At 41.5% G+C, this 21,795-nt stretch overlaps 1 pseudogene; it reads right to left on the reverse strand.

Annotated features, from left to right (window-relative positions):
- Positions 1 to 5,056: 5,056 nt before the first annotated feature.
- LOC124994833 (neurofilament heavy polypeptide-like) overlaps positions 5,057 to 21,795 on the reverse strand; it is a 29,800-nt pseudogene continuing 13,061 nt past the window's right edge.

Here is a 21,795-nt window from a genome sequence, read left to right on the forward strand (position 1 = left end):
GTGCAATCTACAGGACCTCAGAATAATAATCTTCCTTCTTTCCTTCTTTTCTGCTTCTGATTTTGTCGTAATCTGTTAGAGTAGCAACAGAAAACATGGAAATGTGAGTTCAAAACACAATGAGATACTACTACACACCTACGAGAGCAGATAAAGTCAAGCTTTGGAACTATAACTTCCATCACTGATGTGGGAACAGGAGGGGCATTTGCACTGGTGGAAGCAGTTTGGCATGAATCTCCTGAAGCCGAAGTGCATCAACTCATGACTCAGCAGTGCCCATGGACAGTTCCTATCGATGGCTTCTATCAGACCAACTGAAGGCAAGCTGACACTCTTCCATGTGGACATGAATGGAGACCCAGGCACACACTGCAGCAAGACACAGCAACGGAGTGAGCTGTGGGTCACAAGAGCACGGAACAACTCACGGCCTTCCACAGGAAAGGCAGACCTTGACCACCATGCCACGTGAGAGGTGGTCATAGCTGAGAAGGGAAGCTCTGGAAACCCATGGGTTCTATATCTTCTCTAAGTGGAGTTTAACCATGGCGGGCCCACTTTCCCCTGAGTGAGTGCGTGTGTGTGAGTGAGTGTGTGTGTGTGTGTGTGTGTGTGTGTGCGTGTGTGAACCTAAGATCAGAGGAATAGCTGCTCCTTTATGCTGCTTTTTATCTTTCAATAAATAGACAATAGTACAATGTGGAATTACAACTTACACAGAAATGGCATAGATGACCACAGCAGCACAAAAGGGCGATAAAGCAAATGCTGGGTTCCTACACTGAACAAATGTGCTGATCAATCCAGTTAATATGAAGTACTTTTGAATGATTAAAACTAGAGATTAATCTTAGATATAAGCAAATAGCACAGGAAAACCATTCACAGCAAAAACCAAAAATCTTTACAAAGTTGAAGACTAGGACTCTATTTTAGTAGTTTAACAGAAAAGTATAAAAACGGCATTCTTATAGATAAAGGATGCTGAATTAAAACAAAAAGACAGAATTTTGCTTCTAAAGGATCATTCAAGTGGAAATCAAAGTTGGATAAAGTGATAATCACAGCCAGGCATCCACTGTAGTTCCATTTCTTAAAATAGTTTTCGATTCAGAATTGTTTTCATTGACCTTACTTTTACCTTTTCCGAAGTTAAATCATCTTGTTAAGAACATGAAAAGAATATTACTCCTACATTATTTTGTGTACCTGTCTTGAACGGATATTGCATTTACTGTACACTAAGAGGAAAGCGCTGTGCTTCTGACCCTGGGAGGAGGGCTACACCTCTTGGCTGTGAGTCTGGTTCTATCTTGAAAAAAAGACACTTTTCTTTGCCAATCGCCGAGGGGTCTTCAGACAGGAAGTTGAATTCACAAGCCATGTTTTGTACGGATGGTGAAAGGAAGACATTTCTCTTTCTGAGACTCATCTCTTGTGTCTCTAGATTTCCAGGATGTGACCATCTCAACGGGCAACAAGAGGTAATGTGGGAATTAAATCATTTTAAGATTCTTGTATATTTCAGAAAGTATATAAAATACTCCCTTAAGGCCGACCACAATAGTCCATCACAGTTTAGGGTAATTACTCAAAGACCAACACCAGAGGGGATCGGTAAGAAGCTAATGGAGAGCATAAGTTTGAAGCCACATGGCCACCCCACCTGTTCTCAGGGCCCGGAAGCCCGACTATGGTACCCACCCCGTGAATGCTGCCCTCTGAGTCCTCCAGCAGCCCGTGGGGCCCTCCCCGCTGCATGTCTCAGTTCCTATGAGCTCCCCAAGACTAGACTCTAAAGCTCCAGCGTGCTGGTCTGTAGCCCTTTCTCCTTGTCCCTGACGCCTCTGCTTCAGTTGACACTCCCAATGTTTTGGGCTTCAGCTTTGGTCAGGACTCCCAGGTCCAGCCTAATAAGCCCCCAAAGACTCCGATCAACCTCTGAATCTGTGGAATGAAAACCATTAATTATGGCAGCCCGTGAAGGTTGAAGGCTGGACAGGGTGCCCTGCTACCCGGGTACTGTGGGAAGGTGCACTGGGGATAACTTGTCTTTGCCACGTCATCGGGAGCTCTGTCCAGCAGAGCTTCCACCTGCATCTGTGACTGTGTAATCTCATGTCACAGAACAGGCCCTTGTGCAGCCCCAGGACAATCCCAGCTGACCTAAGACCTGAGGTGCGATTCTCTCCAGGATGCACTGCCCGTGGTTTGCTTCTCAAGGTAGAACCCATGCCTCCCAGGTCGCTTACAGAGAAACCACTGTGAACTTCCAGGGACTTCCTCCTAGTTCTAGGGCCTGAGCACACAGTGGAGAATAAAATAAGACTCTGTTCTAGGGAAGCCTGCACAAGCATAGGCAGGTAAGTATGTATAAAATAAAGTGCCAGGTAACCGTGTGCTTTTGGAAAAGCAATATGGTCCGGGTAAGAACACAGTGAAAGTCATTTTGAGTTCTTTATGTATCCTAGAGATTAATGCTTTATCTGAGGTGCATGTGGTCAAGATTTTCTCCCAATCGGTAGGCTCTCTCTTCACATTACTGATTGTTTCTTTTGCTGAAAAGAAGCTTTTTAATTTGAGTCCATCCCATTTATTGAATCTTGATTTAACTTCTTGTGCTTTGAGGGTCTTGTTAAGGAAGTCAGATCCTAGACCAACATGGTGAAAATTTGGGCCTCCTTTTCCTTCTAGTAGTTGCAGGGTCTCTGTTCTAGTGTCTAAATCTTTGATCCACTTTGAGTTGAGTTTCATGCAGGGTGAGGGATAAAGGTTTAATTTCCTTTTATTACATGTGGTTTCCCATTTTTACCAGCACCATTTGTTGAAAAAGCTGTCTTTTCTCCAGTGGATGTTTTTGACACCTTTGTCTAGTATGAGACAAGTATATTTATGCGAGTTTGTCTCTGTGTCTTTCATTCTGTACCCAATCAATAAATGAACTAAGGGACTGAACAGACACTTCACAGAAGAAGAAATACAACTGATCAACAAATAAATGAAAAAATGTTCAACATTTCCAGCGATTAGAGAAATGAAAATCAAAACTACTCTAAGATTTCATCTCTAATCAGAATGGCAATTATCAAGAAAACGAGCAACAATAAATGTTAGAGGAAAAGGTACACTCATACATTGCTGGTGGGCCTGCAAATTGGTGCAAGAAAACTTGGAATGGAACCACTATTTGACCCAGTTATCCCACTTCTCGGTTTATACCCAAAGGACTTAAAATCAGCATACTACAGTGATGCAGCCACATCAATGTTCATAGCAGCTCAACTCACAATAGCTGAACTATGGCTGGGGATATAGCTCAGTTGTAGAGTGCTTGCCTCACATGCACAAAGCCCCAGCACCACACAAAAAAAAAAAAAATAGAGAAAGAAATAGCTAAACTATGAAATCAACCTAGGTGTCCTTCAACAGATGAATGGATAAAAAAATAAAAATACTCCATATGTATATGGAGTATTACTCAACTTTAAAAAAGAATGGAATTATGACATTTGCTGGTAAATGAATGGAGCTGAAGAATATCATGCTAAGTGAAATAAGCCAAACCCAAAAAACCAAAGACCAAATGTTTTCTCTAATATGTGGATGCTAATTCACAATGTGGGGATTGGGGCTAGGGGGGAATATAATTACTTTAGGTTGAGGGGACTGAAGGGAGGGGAAGGGGTATGGGGGTAGGAAGGATAATAGAATGAACTAGACATTATTACCTCATGTACGTGTATGACTGCATAACCAATGTGATCCTATAACATGTACAATCAGAAAAATAAGAAATTATACTCCATTTATTTGTGATTTATCAAAATGGATAAGTGCATTCTACTGTCAAGTATAACTAACTAGAACAAATTAAAAAATTAATTAAAAAAAGAACAGAGTAAAAGCTGGGACTTCACAGACTGAGGCTCTCCTGTTTCTAAATCATCTAATAAGCAGTGCCTGCAGCCCAGGGTGTAAAGAATTTTCATTTTTTCCCTCCCTTTCTGTTTTCTAAGAACAAACTCTGCTTTGATGTCAGGCCCTCCTTCACTGAACAGGAATTTCTGTTAACAATATGGTAGGAGAGAGGGCACTCCCAGTCCCGACCCCCCATGTTCCAAGCCCTCCTCAGGCGATGGACAACTGAGTTATGATAGTTTATGTAGCGAATGTGATATATACCGACTGCCACACGTAAACACTCGACCACAAAACTGCAAAACAGGGTTTGTGTATTTGCAGCTGAGTCTCAATGCAAGGATTCATTCTGGAACATGCCAGAATAACTTGGTTTTAGTTGACCTCATTGATAGACATTCAGATTTCCATGAATAAAAGTTAAAAGTGGAGATTCATGAACCTTACTAAAAATACTATTAATATTTTTAAAGAATTATCTCATTTTTGTACAGAATGAGCAGAGAATTAAGTCTTAGTTCTTTTTTTTTTTTCTTTTCTTTTTTCTTTTTAGAAGCACTTGGTTTTATTGCACAGAAGCAATTGAAAGAAGTGAACTCCAGGGGAAAGTGCACCCTGTTGTGATTCAGTGGCCAGTGCCCAGCCCCACCAGCTCCAGCTCTTCCAGAATAAGGCAGTGCTGGGCAAGGGCTTGCCCATTCCTTTGGAAAACCGAAGGCATTCGGGAATAGGCTAAGACGTCTCAGGCAGGCTGTTCCAACTGCTCATTCATTACTGTGGCCACCTGCAGTACATACAGGAAGGAAAGGCACATATTTGGAGAGGAGGGGCCAGTTTTGTGGTTGAGTGTTTACGTGTGGCAGTCGGTATATATCACATTTGCTACATAAGCTATCATAACTCAGTTGTTCATCGACTGAGGAGGGCTTGGGACATGGGGGGTCGGGACTGGGAGTGCCCTCTCTCCTACCATATTGTTAACAGAAATTCCTGTTCAGTGAAGGAGGGCCCGACATCAAAGCAGAGTTTGTTCTTAGAAAGGGAGGGAGAAAATGAAAATTCTTTACACTGACCGTTGAGTTCTGGGACCCGCCTGAGTTTCTGCAGTTGCTCTGGATGTTCCTTTCTCTCTGCCTTACTCTTCTGCCTTGGTGGCCTTATTCTCTGCAGGCTTGCTGTCCTTTTGGTCTGTGTAAAGGAGTTTCAGCCTTTTCCGTCTTGGGTTTGCTGGGTGTGGGGGCCTCCTCGCTGGGCTCTTTGGCAACACCCTTGTCACCCTCCTTGGCTTTGGCCTCCATTTTGGGTTTCTCCTCAGGCTTCTTGGCTTCTGTGGTCTTCTCCTCCTTAGGGTCTTTCTTTTCTGGTGCTGCTGGTGCCTCCCCCTTCTTTGGCTTTTCTGGTTCCTTCTCTGCTGGTTTGCTGGGTTCTTTAGCTTTGGCATCGTCTGGTTCCTTCTTTGCCACCTCAGTCTCTTCTTTGGGTATAGCTTCCTCCTTCACCCCCACCTGGGCAGGAGCCTCCTTCTCTGGGGTCACTGCTTTTTTCTTAACTCTGTCTCTTCCTTCTTGGCCTCAACTTTGGATTCTTTGAGCTTCTCAACAGCAGCTTCCTTCTTGTCCTCGACCTCACACTTCAGAGCCTCCTTCTTAAGCACCTCATCTTTCTTGCTGTCCTTCTCAGTTGTAGGTGAGGCTGGAGCCTTCTCTTCTACCATCTTTGGGGGCTCTTTGGTTTTCACCTCTTGGAATTTCTCTTCCTCCTTCATGGGAGATTTCATCTCTTCTTTCTTTGGCACCTCCTTCTCAGGTCCTTCTCTGGGGACTTGGCCTCCTCCTTGACAGGGCTTTTGACATTTTCATGGGACTTGGTGTCTGCAGGGGACAATGCTTCCTCCTTCACTGGAGTCTTGGCTTCTAGAGACTTTACATTAAGAGTCTTGGCTTTTTCTGAGGACTTTGCTTCTTCCTTCTCTGGGGACTTGCCTTCTCTGGGGACTTTCCCTCTTCCTTCACTGGGGACTTGGCATTCTCAGGAGACTTGACCTCAGCTGGTGACTTGACCTCTTCCTTCACGGGGACTTGGCTTCCTTTTCTGGAGATGCAGCCTCTTCTGCTAGGGGAAACTTTGCTTCTTCTTCTCCCCCTTCTGCTTCTTCCTCTTCTCCCTCTTTTTCCTTGCCTTCCTCCTCTTTGGCTTCTTTTTCCTCTTCTTCAGTCACTTGGATCTCTTCTGTTCGTCCACAATCACAGTTTCCTTCTCAGACTTTTCTACACTTTGATCTTCTCTTCGCTTTTGACTTTTATGTGAGTGGATGCAGAGAGAATTTTCAGGAGTCCCCCTGGAAGAGAGAAAGGGCTTGGTCCAGGGCCAGTCTGACACTCTGCCTTCCAGAAGTTTTCTATAAGCAGCATCCTTGATCTGCAGAGCCGTCTTGGCATTCAGCAGGTCCTGGTACTCTGGGAGTTGGGCTGGCATCTCCTGCGTGATGCTCCTCAGCTCAGTGTCAGTTGCTGAATGGCTGGTGGGATGTGAGGTCAGCCCGATGGCGGTCCTCTAGCTCAGAGCGCTGCCTCTCCGGCGCCTCCAGCTCAGTGGTCCAGGCCTGCAGGTGACGCCCACACTCGGTTAGCCCTCCTGGCTAAGCGCATGGTGCTGGTGTTCACTTTGGCTGCCACTGACAGTCGATCCGGCCTCACTCGGAACCTGTCCTCTGACTGCAGCGGGCTCTGCACCGCATGGCCTGCCAGCTGTGCTGACCTCACTCAGCACCCATGTCACGTCCCACCTGAGAGCCTCGCACCTCGTCCTGAGCCTGCGCCGCAGCCCTGATCTGACGCAAGTCTTAGTTCATGTGAAAGGAAAACACCTTGAAATTAGTGCCAGCTGAATTTCCGTGGCACTATTTGATTCGCATGGCAAGTGATTCCTGATTGAGAGCATCTTTTACAAAGTTATGGTAATTAATAGAAAATGGATGCTGAAAGTAAAACAGACCTCAGATGGTCAGCTAGCCACACCTTCGCCGGGACAGCTGAGCAGCAAGCTCCTGTGCTCAGGAGGGCAGGGGCGGTCCTCCACGGAAGCAGGACACAGACCCTCATCTTCTGCTTCCCATGGTGGGGCCTTAGACCACGGGTCCTTCACTGCCAGTTGTTCCTACTGGTAGGACATTTTAGGTGGAGTTATAATGAAAATTCCTGCAACAGCCTCAGCAAGGTGCATCCTGAAGATCTTTGTGGTAATGTGTTAATTCATTGCTTTAATGATTCTGAGAAATCTTGAGTGGTGTCTGCTTTAGATTCACACTTTTTTCCTTTTTACATTGTTCAAATTTCAATTCAATTCTGTATCTTTTGCGGGTTAAACAACCTTACTCATCAAAATAGCCCAGTGCTGTACTGGAAAAAAAAAATGCTACTTAATATTACTCATGGAGAAACGGTATTTTATTGTTTATAGGAATTAAACCGATCTTTAAAAAATAAGATTCTAGTTTTTAGCAAAAAAAAAAAAGGGTCAAAATTCTTAGGATTTAAAGTGGTATTAAAAATACAATATGTGGACTTTTCCCAAACAGTCTATTATGCAACACGTTTTGTGGAACTAGAATATACAAATGCCAAAAATCTTTCATTTATTTAAAATATTAGTTATCACTTATGAATATTCACAAAATTCCCTAAGTTGGCTGTAAAGTGTACACTAAAAATATACCCTAATGTTGCTTTGACAGAATATTTGCAAACCACATGGGCACATTTCCTTTCCAGCTCCTTTTACTGAAAACCCCGGGATCCATTTTCCATCTCTGAAAGGAGCCACTTGGCAATGTCTGAGCAGGCTGCAGCTGCTCCCCAGGGGCTCCGTCTCCAAGTGTCACATGTCAGGATCTTATACTCATAATGCACTTTTGTCCACAGTGACAAAATTGAGGGTTTGACCCTGCAATGGGCAGGGGGCAGGAGAGCCTTGGGAATCGCATTCACACACACCAGCACCCCTGGAAACCTCACTGTAAGTTTCAGGGAGGGGACCGGAGAAGCAGTCAGGTAACACCCCCAAGAACAGCTCTCCATTCGGCTTCATTATTGTCCTTCTTATTTAGCATGGTAATAAAAGTTGTCCACTACTGTTAGAGGTAACTTCTAGACATCTTTAACTGGTTGGATTAGGTAATGTAAAACATTTGTAGGGTAATGTAACAAGGAACTGAATGCTTTCTGTTTTCATTCTCCTCTCCTATAAGAGCTAGTGTTTGGTTCACAGCCACCAGCACACTGACGGCACAGAATTAGGTCTTCTGTCCGTTTAAGAGTGGAATGTCAGTCCTGGAGAGTTTAGCAAACAGTCCTTATCAATTTGACCTAGAAGTATCTGTAACTATAGGACAGGATTCCTGTTGACTGCTATGTGGTTTTAAAAGCCTGAGCTACAATTATATCTTTTGTTACCAGAAGCTCAGGCAAAATTTGATATTCGCAGCTGCTAGGCATCAATTTGGCGGAGAAGCAATCTCACCACAAGAAAAGCAAAGGTGACTGATTCCAGATTATTGCCAGATCATCCATTGTCCCGCCAGAGAGGATTCAAGTGCAGGAGCGACCAAGGAGCCTCAGCCCGGGTGGCCTATAAGGTTTCCCCAGCCAAGCCAGACTGCCGTCTGCAACGCGCTCGATAGCATCTAGGAATTCCTGCCAGGGGACAGATTCAAAGGCCACAAAGGTTGAGGACTTTTTTTTTTTTTTTTTTTTTTTTCACCTCCTCCTTTGGAACGACTCTCTTGAAGGAGAAAACAGAAATTACAAGATTGACACTAATACATGTTATCCCATGAGAAATGCCACCAAAATGCTTATTGACAATGTTCATAGAGTCAGGACTGGCAGCACAGCGAGGAACAGGAGCAGAGCCTTTACAAACTGATGGTCTGGAGACTCTCTATGTAGAGAGCCTGAGTAGAAAGCAAGAACAATATTTAGAAGTGTTCTATTTTTATATATTTTTATTTGTTCTTTTTAGATATACATGACAGTAGGGTGCATTTTGACATATTATACATACACCATGGGGAACTTTTCCTGGTTCGGATCCCATTCTTGTGGTTGAACATGACACGGTGTTCTATTATTTTAATGGCGTCTCTCTAAGTGTCACTCCATGTATTAATTAAACTTTTAAAAAGATGTGAGAAATCATCGTAGCCACATAAAAGGTAGAAAGTCGTAAGGAGAAGTAACAAAACCAGGGGACGCTGCACTCTGGCAATACAATGAAATGCTTGTCAGTAACTGTTTAAGAATCAGGTCAGTTTGGGAAATGAACTTGTCTCCATCCAGCCGTATGTGTGATAAATTTGTTGTACAGAAGATGACAGCAAATAGATTAAATATGCTTAGAACAATCACATTGAAAACATCATATCCTGCGAAATTTCAAACACACATAAATTCAGATGAAATCACTATTGGAAATCTTTCTACATGTGCATTGCTTTGCTTGGGTTCAGTGCAGAAAGATTGACTTCATTATTTTCTGCCCTGTTGTCAGCAAGGAGATTTCCATAAACCGTTACCACCCTTTCCACAAATTTATGGGCATTATTTATATGTGTTTCTTGGGTTTTCACTCCCATCTCAATCTAGACATAATGACAGTTTTATTTCAACATTTGCTTTTATATATAGCCTTTTGCCTCTGCCAAGTGAGTTTTGTTTTACCAAGATGAATATTTCTAAGTCTCTCTATAGTTTCTTTTTCAGACATCTACCTACTAGATACGGGCATGGTGAGAATATTCACAGTGAAAACCATTCAGATGCCCCAGAATCTAGACTCCCAAACTCTGCTATGCTGGGTCCCTTTTTTGAAGGTAGAATAATTAACAATAAGCAGTGCGTGCAGCTGGACTTGAAGGAACAGGAGATGAGGCCCAGGTAGGGTCAAGTCAGCTTCCTCTCTGTGAATCTTACACGATGCATGTGAAATAAGAAGGACTAGAGCCCCTCCCCATCGAAAATGCTGGACGGCACCAATTCAACCCGCATCTCCACGCACACAACAGTGTCGGGAGCTGGAGAATTCAGAGCTGAGCAGGACCCCCTCCTGCTTCATCAGGCTTCGTAGACAGAATGGAGAGGATCCAGGTGTGCGCACCTGATCATTTCCCCTTTCCCTGTTGTTTTCTATTGAATACCCATTTCCCCGTTTTCTTTATTCTTGGGATATGATTGTACTAAGGGTTGCTATGTGTCCTATCTTTTGTTTGTTTGTTTGTTTTAATTCCCAAAGATTTCTTACTCCTCAGGATAACTGTGTGATTTTATTCTGAACAAAAAAATTTAAGAAGTCTACCAAGTAGATCTTCTTGAACAAAAAATTTTCCATGGAAAAAAGTGACAAACCTAGCTAGCAAATTCCACAAACTGGAATCAAAGTCTGATGTTTGGAGATGAGGCAGCCGTCTTGGACCCGTGTGAGTAGGGAGTTAGATAGTGTCTGCCCTGGGTGGCTGCCCCAGACCCAAGCTACCCAGAGTGGGACTTCTTCTTGTGTATGAAAAATAAACATGCATGTGCTAGGACACTATTAGGCCCTTTTCCATTGTTGTAACAGAATAACTGAGATAATCAACTTAAGAAAAAGAAAGGCTGATTCTTTCTCCAGTTCTGGAGGCTTCAGTCCATGGTCAGCTGGCCCCATTGCTTCTGGGCCTGTGACGAAGAAACAAAGCAACTATTAATTGGCATGCTTTTAATGAATGTTTTGATGCTACAATGGCAGAGTTAACTACTGGGACAGAGATCTTCTTACTGTCAAAGCCAAAAACATTTACTGTAAAACCAGATAGTTTGCTAACCTCTGGTCTAACTAATCATATCAGTAATTTCAGGACAATTACAGTAACTCTGAATGTTTTATGCAGCTGTTTAAAATAAGATCTACATGTGAAAAACAAGGGAAATGGATAGGTTTAGTTAACTAAAAGTCACTCTAGTTTGTACAAGAGCCTTTATTTGATGCAGGCACGGCTGCCTAAATTTTCTGATTACCCTCTCCTAAGAATACAATGTCACCAAGCCAAGACCCAGTTAGGACTGAAAAATTTTCAACCGGGATTAAAAACTGGCATGGTTTCAGCATTCTTAAATAGCAGATTTAATTGAAAAATCATTGCCCACAGTGTTACCTTTGATATTTGCCCTCTGCTTAAAAAAAAAAAAACAAACAAAAACCTGGTGAAATACTTCTGAACTATGTTTACTGATACAAAGAAACAGTTAACTCCTCACAAATATATTAAAATAGCTTAAAGTGAAATATGAAGAATACTTCTTCCATCATTTAAAGTGTTGGTATTATCATTTAAAGGCCCATATTCTCTCTGTGATAAGGTAGGACTGGATATGCTACATCATTACCCTGGGCTACAAAATCATAATAATTGATACAAGGCACCAGGCATGGTGGCACATGCCGGTAACCCGGTGGCTCAGGAGGCTGAGGCAGGAGGATCTCAAGTTCAAAGTCAGCCTCAGCAACAGCCAGGTGCTAAGCAATTCAGTGAAACCCTATCTCTAAATAAAATACAAAATAGTGCTGAGGATGTGGCTCAGCGGTCGAGTACCCTTGGGTTCAATCCCTGGTACCCCACCCCCCAAATCAATACAACGGGATGGCACAAGAAGAGTGGAAGATGGTGGTTTTTCTAGACAGAATTCAGGTCTCTAACTTGTGTTATTCATGGGACTAAGACAATTTTGAGTGCTCTTCACCTTCACCCTAACACTTTCAAAGTGAAAAGGACAAAATGCCAACAAAAGAATTGAGATTCATAAAAAATGAACAGCAACGCTGTGGTCAGGGTGACCAAGCCTGTTTCAAGCTGAGATTCCCCACCCATGAGATCCCATGATTCTTGGGATCATGCCAGAAAGACTTCAGACATGTCCTTCAGAGAAGCAGGCACGCATTCATTAGAAGGGACATGAAAGGGGAAGGGGGACACTCTTGAGGGAGAGAAAGGCAGCATGCCTCTCATGCTCACCAGTTTTATTGGGGGTCCCAGGGAAGTTTCCAGAAACCCACCCAGGGCCACTACTTGACTTTTGACTGACAACCCAGGAACTGTACTAACAACCTCCAAGAGAAGACAGTGTGGTGCTCAGAGGGCTGAAGTTTTAAGGAAAGGAAGTCCTATTTCTGCCTCCATTTCCCACCATCTTAATTGGTGTATCACCCTTTCCAAACAGCCTCACCCATCTTTCTTTGAGGACAGCCTTACCTTCTTCCTTTGAGAACAGCCTCACCGTCTTTCTTTGAGCGTCTTGATGTTTTCGTTGTCCTGGTGAATGGGGTTGTGACATGGCCTTGGTGATAAGGGAGGAGTTCTGGCCATCTTATAGGTGTGATGGAACAGGAAGCAGTGGTTTTCTGAAGGGGCTGTAACTGACTAGGGGCTTCAACACGCCAGGCCCCGTCTCCCAGGTCCTGCCTGCCAGGTGAGGCGCCCTTCCCGGCTCTCCCTGCTGACCCACGTGTGGCTGACCAGCTGCCTCACAGTAAGTACTTGGTAGACCCAACATTACAACCTGAAAAAATCCAGTATTCATACTCTCTCCTTCTTAGCATCATGTTACTCTAATTTAGAATTTTTCGATGAACAGACATCTGTATACTGTACTTGTTACATAAAAGATAAACTTAGGTCCATATATGTGGGTGGAAGCATATATGGGAAGCATTCCTGCCAGACTGGGAGGCTGCTTCCTAAATATATGTTCAGGCAGGTCTTCCTGCATGGATGTGGTGGATGAGAGGTACCTTCAAGGTACCTTCTGTCCATTACAAAGCCTATGGTTTCTAAAAAACATATATTCAAAAGCTGAAATGCAATGTGGTACTGAATTTGTATAAACAAACATATATGTGCATATATTCCCTGTATCTGCTTTAGTTATGCCAAAAAGAAATCTCAGAAAAGCTTTTCTTGTCTTGTTTTTGTGTTGAGGATTGAGCCCAGGGCCTTGCACATGCTCAGCATGTGCCTGCCATTGAGTTGCACTGCCAATCCCAGGAAAACTCTTTATTTATTTATTTATTTTTTAATTCTTTGTATTTTTAACTTGCTTTCCCCAGAATAATGACAAGAAACATGACATAAACAACCCAATGCCCAAAAGTGATATTTGAAACTTGGAATTAGATCTTAGTATATATTTTTACAACTTTAACCCACCTGACACTTCAAGACATTTTAAGTAAGGTTAAATTTTTCTTCGTTTTTAATATTTTAACTGGAAACTTACTTTAATCCTATTATCTAAAAATTTTTAAGTAATTTATGATAAGAAAACACTACTAGCTTTTAAGCAGTGAATAGCTACAAGAAAAATCGAAGGTATTTCACAAATTCAATAAAAACAGTTTTAGTGGTAGCATAGTGGATAAGATTCATAAAATCATAGATAAAATTTATCAAAAATGCAATTTGTCTTTGACAAATTACCTGATGTAATTTTTAAAAGGATGATTTTCTGACAACCTCATATATTAAACATTTAAAGACTATTATTAAATAATTAGATCAATAAAATTTCTATTTTAGGATTATAAACATGAACTTCGCTCAGAAAGCTCATCCACACAAAATGTGGTTTGAAGCAAATTAATGCAGATGGGAGTCTGAGGAGACAGAATGGGAAACAGAGACGGAGCTGAGCCAAGTAAACCTAATGTGACTGGGAGAGGGTGGAAATGCCACCTGGCAGAATGTGAGGGTGGTCTCCATCTTTCTTTCACAATGCTGCACATTTCACTACCTCCTCTGTGTTTTGGAGGATGAGGAGCACATTATAAAGACCAGGACCTCTTCTTATCAAAAGCAAATGACTCTCTGAGAGGCAATCGGCCGCGGAGTCCAAGCATCCTTGAGCCTCTTTCTGGGTATCCCAAGGACACAGAGCCCTGACCGCTCTTTACCTGAGCCGCTTCCCAAGCTTGTGATGGTGGAGAGCAACCTTGAGGTCAGGTAGCACTGTCCCTGGTCACAGCTGGCTTGCTCCTGCTTGCTCTCAAAGCCGCAAATCCCGGCCTCAGTTTTCCTGTGGTAATGCAATGCCCTGCACGTGCACACATCCCTGGGACATGGACAGCCAAGGAAGGGGACACATCCAGCTCCAAATGCTGCCTTTACTGTGAGCAAGAAAATCCTTTGTCTCTGATACGGGAGTTTTGTGTTTTCTGGCAGTAGACAGGAAACAATAAAAAGTCAATTTTCTAGTTGGTAAGTACAGTAAACTCTCAGACTCTGCATACATCAGAACAATGAAATCACTGCCCAAACTAAGGTGTCTGTACGTATGTATGTGTGTGTACATGTTTTTCTGCATGCATTTTCACAGACTCATACAGCCCATCCACTGCGGTTTCAGCCAGTCTCTGTCATATTATCTAATGGTGTACAATCTCCTCCCATTCACTGAAGTTCACTGTGCCCTGTACATTGAAAATATCACCAGTGCTTAATTCATAGATGTGTTATAAGAACTAAATTTCATAGCCAATATAGTATTCTTGGAACAATGCTTGGTATTCAGTTTTAACCATTCTACTTCATCTTTGATTTCTAGTCTCTTTTAGAATCTTTCTTTTTTCACAGATATTTCACCAAAAGGAAGCTTATTAATATTATGTAACTATTAAAGAACACAGACTTTGTGTAACATAAATGCCATTTTGTAGAGTAACATCTACAATTGCATATAAATATAAAGACTCCGTTATAAGGGAGAATTTCACATTTTGCTTTAAAAATTACTTAAAAATCAATTTTTAAATTTTCAAGTAGGAAACCTGCACAGAAGGTAATACATGTCTTCCTACATCTTCTAAAATCAATTGCTTTTGAGGTCACTCAGACAGGGTATTTAAAAGCTTCCAGTATTATGAAATATATTTAAAGGACAACAGTGGCCCCTAGTGATACAAGAACTAAAATAACAGGATAGAGATTTCTAAACCATTAAAAGGAAATAAACTCAGGTGATTTGCTGACAGTTTAGTCCAAATGATGAAGAATTAATAGTCTTTCACAGAAGATCCCTTTCTTCTGAAAGAAACCTTATGCACACTGTTAAATTAATATGCATAGTGTGAAACTTCATTTCCACAGTTTATAAAAACCTATGGACATATTGAAATCTCTATTTCACTCCAAAATGTAAAACAAAATAAAACCAAAAAAGGTGGTGCAACTTTTGATAAAAAGGAAATGATTCTTTTTTTAAATCAAATTTAATTTTTTTATTTTTTCAATTTTTTTATGTGTTCTAACCTGTTGTCTGTGACAGTATAATACTTTTATACATTTCAATAGATCCTACATAAACAGAGTGTCATCTCTCACTTTTCTGATTGTACGTACTGTGGGATCACGTGGGTCCACCAGTCATACATGTACATGAGGTAATAATGGCTGTTTCACTCTACTATCAGTAAATGATTCTTACACACAAAACAGATTGGACTATGTGCAACTTGAAGCTATTTTAAAAGCACTAAAGAAAACTGAAATAATTTTCCATCCACAATGGTTTGGACCAGGAATGTTCCCCAAAGACTTATGTGCTAAAGGTTTGGTCCCCGGGGCAGTAATGTTCTAAGTTGGGACTTTGGAAAGTGACTGCATTATGGGGGCTCTGACCTCATCAGAGGAAGGAGTTGGAACCTACCTAGAGGAAGTGGGTCACAGGGACATGCCCTGGAAGGACTTATCTGGTCTCCGGTTGCTTCCTTGCTCTTTTTCCCTCTGCTTCCTGGCTGCGGTGAGGGGAACAGCTCTCCTCTCGCATGCCCTTCTGCCATGATGTTCTGCCTCACCACAGGTAAACAATGGAGCCAGTAGATCATGGACTGAAATCTCTGAATCCATGAGCCAAAACAACGCTTTCTTGCTGTAAGCTGTGTTTCTCAGGCATTTTGTCATAGCAATGGAAAACTGACTTACGTAAGTAAACATCTAAATAACCATCACAGAATGCCACCATAAAAATTAATATGAATTACTGGAATACATGAATTCAGATAGATGTAGGGCCTTATTTTTGAAGAATATAAGATCTGACAAATATCAATTAACATATACACTAAATAAGCAAGAATTTTCATTATCCTCCAAAGATGGTTTGGTGAGAAAGTTAGTAATAAGAAGTCTATCTATACTGAATTCAGGACACAGTTGAAGAACACTGTCATTTCTGAATCAGAGAATTATTCACAGGCAGGGAAATATTTCTAGAAATATTTAAAAAACATAATCATTATAGTTTTTTTTTTTAAAAGAAAAGAGACTATAAACATGCCCAAACATACAAACATACAAATACAATGTAGTAGTTGCAAGATGAACTCTGAAGCAAGATTATTTGGTATTTTGAAAGCATAAGATATTAATTCTCTTGAATAAATTCTTAAGGGTATGATACTGAGATATGTGGAAATTATATTTTATATTTATTAAAAGCTGCTAAATTTTCTGAAAAGTGGGTGCATCATATTGCTCTGCCTTTAGGAGGGTAACAAGAAAGAAATGGCATATACCTTTTTTTTCAGCTTTTTAAGAAATGTGGCTTGTCACTCATCTTTCTTCTAATGCTGCAGATTTTTTCTGCTCCCAGTCTATGAGGCACAGTTGGTAACAGACACTGCACACAATGTGTGCCATTTGATGGGTTTGGGTGTGTGGATTCCCTGGTGCTACCATCACCACAGTCAAGGTAATAATGAACACCACTCTAAAACGCTTCGTGCCCAGACAAGGGAACATGTGATCCAAGTCAGAGGAAGGAGACACCTGTGGAAATACAGAGGATATTTGCAAACCGTGTATCTGATGGGAGTTCAATCCAGAATACTTAAGGAAGTCATCAGCAAAACAGACAACTTAATCAACACTGGACAAAGGCTAGGAACAGATGCTTCTCAAACAGGGTAGACACACCCCCGGACCCGCTCTATTGTGTGGTGAAATGTCTGCAGAATTCATCTCAAACACTTTATTCAAAGGGAAAGGACTGAGTGGGCACAGTATTAGGCTCCCTTTCTGGAACATGCCTTCCTCTTTCCTGACTTCACTCTTGTAACTAACTGATCTCTGCTTTCATGTAAATCACTCTCTTCTCGGAGTATCTACCGAAGAAAGTCACTAATTCTCTGTCTGAGGTTCCAGCTCAGACACAGAGTTTAGGATCATACAACACACACCAATCCTTTTTCTCTGACCATTTATATTTCACCATCCATGGGGGAAAGGTTTTCGACATTATCTCTCATGTACTTATTCTAACCTTAAATGTTTCAAATTATCCCATTACTATATTATATATTTTACTAGAGATTTTTACATATTTTTGTTAGAGATTTGGAGTTGTCTATTTAATCATTAAATGTGTGAAAAATTGTTTGCTACATAACTTAATTGGTAGAGCCACTTCTCACATTAAATCTACTCAACCAAATAAGTGGTGTTCAGTCAGAAAAAAAAATGTTTTCTTAATTAAAATAGATATGTTAGCAGGATCTATTTCTTGTTCCCACAACATTCCCATTTCACTTTTTCTTTTCTTGTTTTTTTTTGTTTTTTGTTTTTTGTTTTTTTGTTTTTTTGGTGTGTGTGTGTGTGTGTGTGTGTGTGTGTGTGTGTGTTACTGGGCATTGAATCCAGAGGCACTCAATCACTGAGCCCATTTTTTATTTAGAGACAGGGCCTCACTAAGTTGCTGAGGCTGGCTTTGAATTTGTGATCCTCCTACCTCAGACTCCTGAGAGGCTGGGATTTCAGGCCTGTGCCAATATGTCTGGCCCAATTTCATTTTAAATTCCTTGTATGGGAAATAGAAGGCATACTTCTAAACAGTGAACAGTCATGAGTTTGCCTCCTAAATGAAATGCCTCCCCACCACCATTCCCTGTTCTTTGGTGATGACTCTCAAGACTCTGGCTGAAAGTCTGGAGGGGTCGAAGGGGCCCTGTGTCTTCTCTACCGAGGAGAGATGAGCTCTTTTGGAAAGGATGAAGTGAAGAGACAGCAGCGTGCAGGCAGGGTCCGCAGGGTCAAGACGGCTTAACCTCAAGTCCCAGCCTCCTACCCAGAACTGAAAACTTTGGACTTGGTGTGTTAAGAAGTGCTCTTACGTGGAAAAGTGTTTGCTTGCTCGGGGGCCCTTGGGGTATCTCTGCAGTTCTAGAGGTCCACCTTGTGATGAACCCTGGAAGTCCACCCTGTGACGAGCCCTGGAGGGCCACCTTATGACGAGCTCTGGAGGTCCACCCTTTGAAGAGCTCTGGAGATCCACCTTGTGACAAGCCCTGGAGGGCCACCCTGTGAAGAGCTCTGGAGGTCCACCCTGTGAAGAGCTCTGGAGGTCCACCCTGTGAAGAGCTCTGGAGGTCCCCCTGTGATGAGCACCAGCTCACACCATTCAGAGAGTGGCAATGTGATGTGTAACCCAGGTTGTGTCTGAGAGCAAATGGTCAGTAGTGATAATTATACCTGGACACCTGGCATAACCTGACTGGTCTCCAGGAAACAAGGGCTCATTGTTCCTTGTTCCAGTGTAGACCCTCTTTTCTGCTAGCTCTAGAAATGTATATATTGTGTTTCTACAACTGCATTATAAATTCCTGAGAGAACATTTCACTTTATATTTCCAGCAATATTTAATAAAACATTTTCACCCAATAGTTGAAAGTTGGTTAGCTCTCTGAGATGAGACCTAACCATATTTTAAATGTCTGACAGATATTATGTGCTGTGCTACAGATCTTATCTGGGAATTTTGGATGCCATAGCAGGGTCACACAGACAAAGGAGATGGCAGTGCTAATCATTTCATATGCTAAATTGTTATTGTTAGGCATATATGTATAGAATTCTATCTGCGCACCAAAACCACTCCCCCACCAGCATACAGATTTAAAAACACATAGACAAGCAATGTCAATTAACTATGATGACTATATTAGAGATATAATGGAAATTTGTAGACAACTACAAGAACAAATTGGTGTCAGAGGAAGGATGAAAACTCTAAGAATCAAAGGTAAGTGTTAAAGTTAAAAACACTGATAAATAGTTCCCTGGGTGAACTTACCGGTACTGGACACAACAAATAAAATAATAAGAGAACCTGAAAATATGTCTATATAAATTTTGCCAACTGAAATACAAAGAGAAAAAGAATAGAAAAACATGATAGAACAGACATAATATTGTATGATAAGTTAAAAAATTATCAGCTCAATTCATAATAATAAACTGTGCGGCCAGCCTAGGTGCCCTTCAACAGATGAATGGATAAAGAAAATGTCGTATATATACACAATGGAATATCAGTCAGCCATAAAAAGAAATGAAACTATGGCATTTGCCGTTAATTGGATGGTGCTGGAAACTATCACACCAGGTGAAATAAGCCAATCCCAAAAAACCGAAGACCGAATGTTTTCTCTGACATGTGGAAGCTCACTCACAATGGAGCTCAGGAGTAGGGAAGAATGGAAGAACTTTGGGTTAGATAAAGGGGAATGAAGGGAAGGGAGGGGAAAGGGAATAGGAAGGACAGTGGAATGAACTGGACATCACTTTCCTGTGTTCATAAATGAATACACGACCAATGTAGCTCCACATCATGTACAACCAGAACAACAGAAGTTGTATTCCTTGTACGTATAACATGTCAAAATACATTGTGTGGTCATGTCTAACTAAAACGAAGAAAAAATTAATAAAAGAATTACTTGACAAAAGCCTGAAATTACCGATATCAAAATGAGGCAGATGACATCACATAGTACCTACGGATGATAAATAATAAAACAACAGCTTGGACATACTGTGAACAGCTCTACGCCAAAAAAATAATAATAAAAAAAAAACAACTTACATAAAATGGACAAATTTCTTAAAATGCATAAGCTAACAGAGTTCATTCTAGAAGAAATAGTCTGAAGCCTTACTAAGAAATTGAATTCATAAGTCATTTCTCTAAAAATAAACCCCACAGGTCCAGGTAGCCCACCTGTGAGCCAGATCAAACCCTCAGGGGAGAATGAGGGCAAGTCTCCACAACCTCTTGCAGAGGGTCGGTTTTCCTGCCTGCTCCCACGCAGACGAGGGTGTTCATTAGGGAGGACGGAAGTCCAAGCTGCTGTTCCCCATCTCAGCAGGCGCTGTTCCAAATTGGGTTCTGCACTGTTCCCTGTTAGGAGTAGTTATGGGTTGGACATCGCTTTCTCTGTTCAGAAACCATTTGTCCATCCGTGGGGCTTACTTTCTCGTAGATTCCAGGTGGCAGCGGTGTCAACAAACATGTTTACCTTGGATCTGGACAGGGCTCCTTCAGTCCTTGCAATTGCCCTGCTCTGGAGGAGGCTCCCTGCCCGGGCTCACGACCTACCTGCAGGAGGTGAGGGCCGGCCGTCAATCCTGCCCTCCCCTCATTTCAGCTTCATCATCAAAAAGGCACCCTAACCTTAACGACGTTCTTCATCTCTTTCATCTACTTACTGGTGTGTTTCTGCCTTGCTTCTTTCCTTAAATTTACATTTTGAAACATCCTTATAAAATTTTTGAATTTGGACAAAATTAATTTCTCAAAAATATAATTTTAAGTTTTTCTTATAGTTTTCTCATCAAAACAGCTTAATTTCTCTTTTATAATTTGCATATATATTTAAATATGTACTTAGTTATAGATAACATATCACAATTTATGAAAATACACTTATTAATAGATCCAAATACATACATTGCTTTTCTATGAGTACTTGAATTTATATTTAGCTATGGATATTTCAGTAGTCCAACAGATTTTTTTCTCTATAGCACACTTATAAACATTTATCCCATTGATATTTACCTTATTTTTAACAGTTATTTCTATATTACAAATGGAAACTGATAGAGCAAACAAGTATAGTTATTTTTTTGTCACGAAGAACACTAAAATATTTCTGTTCTTGGAACACAGAAAGCAGTGGACGTTGCTTTGTGCTATCATTTACGTATTTGTTCTTGGAGCTCCAAAATCTAACAGATGATTGTCATCCTGCATGACCAGGAACCCACACAAGCGTGCGTGCTGACAATACTGAAGACATCCTCACTTTTATTTTACCAGCATATTATTAACTCATTTGCACATTAATTTATGTGTAAACCACTTTGAATTCCTCAGGGGACTTTTTCATATGTGTATACTGGCTTATAAAAAGGCAGTGAAATCCAAATTCCATCCTGGAGAGCCAGCTGTGCTTTTCCCTGAATGACTCCCTAGAACACAGCCATTCACAGGCTGCCTGTGATCCTGAGTTTCTCCATTTTGCTACAAAGTAGTTGCCAAGAGTCTCTCCATTTTGAGTATCAGTGCCAGGGTGGAAGGATGGCATTCCTTGTTGATACAGGTAAGCAACCCCCATCTTCCCAGCACAACCATAATGCCCAGATTTATGAATGATGATTCCTGTCAATTTATCAAACCAAAACATGGACATCCCAAGGAAGGTCAGAAACACCAGTCACAGGAGTTCATCAGCTACATCCGATGTCACCTCTCACCTCAGACTCATAAGAGGAGCAACACTTCAAGACAGGACACAGCAGTACCTGACCCTGTCACCTGGTCACTCATCATGAGCCTTGACCAGGAAAAGTTACCCCAGCAATGAATCCCTGATTCTCTGTCCCTGGAGCTAAGCTCGGTGCAGTTTCTCCTGCCAGTGACAATGCAGGGCCTACTCCAGTGTGGCAATCTGAAACTGCCAGTCATCTGGATCCTGGTCTTGACAACTCTGAGGAACTGGTTTGTTTAAATCCTT

The sequence above is a fragment of the Sciurus carolinensis genome, chromosome 10 (genome assembly GCF_902686445.1).
Source record: "Sciurus carolinensis chromosome 10, mSciCar1.2, whole genome shotgun sequence".
NCBI classification, from domain to species: Eukaryota; Metazoa; Chordata; class Mammalia; order Rodentia; family Sciuridae; genus Sciurus; species Sciurus carolinensis.